This window comes from Solanum pennellii, chromosome 11 (assembly GCF_001406875.1).
Source record: "Solanum pennellii chromosome 11, SPENNV200".
Taxonomy (NCBI): Eukaryota; Viridiplantae; Streptophyta; class Magnoliopsida; order Solanales; family Solanaceae; genus Solanum; species Solanum pennellii.
The window spans coordinates 33163697-33165464 of record NC_028647.1 but is presented as its reverse complement, the minus strand read 5'-3'; positions in this window follow the sequence as shown (position 1 = coordinate 33165464).

Below are 1768 nucleotides of genomic sequence, written 5' to 3'. Positions count from 1 at the left end.
TATATATATATTTTACATATAATGACTTAATTTAAATAGAAGATAAAAAAATAAAAATATTTAAAAATAAATAAAAGAAAAACTAATTTTTTTTCTTAACATAAGTACACATGTGGCAGGTGTGTGTTGTACAAACGCAGTCAACTTACCTGGTTGAAGGTGTCACGTCAGCACAAGGTGCACAAAAATATTTAATAAATGAGTTCAATAGCATGGAAATAGGATCATAGTTAGATTAAGATATGTCACTAGGATTTTGATCGTAATTTAATGATACTTATGCATTATCCTTTTGAAGTTCAAATATCAAACATATTTGTTTGAAACGTAGGACTCTTTTATAACTTAGACATTTGAATGTAGTGTTTGTCTGCTAACTTTGCTTAAAGAGTTGGTTGGTAGGGTGTACAAGAATATTATTAAATAAAGTGTATAAATAATGTTGTGACAAGTTATGTTAGCATTATTTTTTATCACTACTTGCTATGTTGTATGGAGTAAGGCATAATCATTATTTTTATCAACTATTTGATATGTTGCATGGGATAAGACACATGTACCATCTCAAACGACACCCAAAATTTCAGCGAAATACCTAGACTTAACTAGGGTCTTATAATCTTCTTAAACTCATTTATTTATATTTTTCGTGCTCTTTTAATACTGATGTAAAGTCAAGATCCAAAACTCAGTTTAATAAGCATGGTGACATGACACACACCACCATGCGTATAATTTTTTTTTTTTTTAAAAAAAGATAGATCTTATTTTCTTTGTCATGTCTAACACTTCGAAAGTGCCTAAATCAGTTAAAAGTGAGAAAATGCAGAAAAGTTGTCTAAGTCTGCAATTCTTTTCTTCCATCAGGAGTGTTCATGGCCCATGATAACACTGAAATTACTCTAAAACAACTCGAAGAATAAAAGAATGTTAACAACACAAATATCCAACAAGAGAGTCGGAGTTGAATCGAGTCGAGGTCGAATCACACAAACAGTGATATAATGCAAGGAATTCTATTAGGTGATTAAGCAAGCAACCCAAATCATTATTGTAATAATAACAAGGCGGATGATTCCACAAAATTTACAAAAAAAGTTTTGGTATCAATTATCACAATTAATCTAAAATTAGGAATTCAAACTAGTATAAGACGATCAAGGGGGTGTGGTTGTTATTGATGTCAAATAGGGGTACGTGTGATTTCTCAATAATGTTAGACATACATGGATACTTTGAGTAATCTTCAATGACACTAATCTACTTTCAATCTCAAAGCATCATATCATAGGATCTCCTTTCAGTCTAATCTATGTGTATCACAACTCAATCGAATATCTTACTAATATCTCTTTTTTTAGCAGTTTTGACATCTAAAATCGAACAACAATTTCTCTTTCATGCAAAAAATAGAAATCAAATCTTAATATGCATCACGCGATTTACCCACTTCATTTGATCTTTTTGAGCATCAATCGAAGAAAAAAATTAGGATTAAGTTTGAAACCTTAAACCATATGTTCTTCCTAAATAACTAAAATAAATCAAGAATGAACACAAATAAAGAGAGAAAAACAAAAGATCCGCGAAATTAAATCAACACCCAACCCTATAATCACACCCCTAAAATTAGGATTTTAGCCTAACATCATAAAAGAAAAAGAAAGTACACTCATATGTTTCGAGCCATTAGAGAGTTGAAATTAAGCAATAACTTTAGTATCCACTTTGATTTGAACCCTCAAATGTTAATTACTAAATTGTTCAA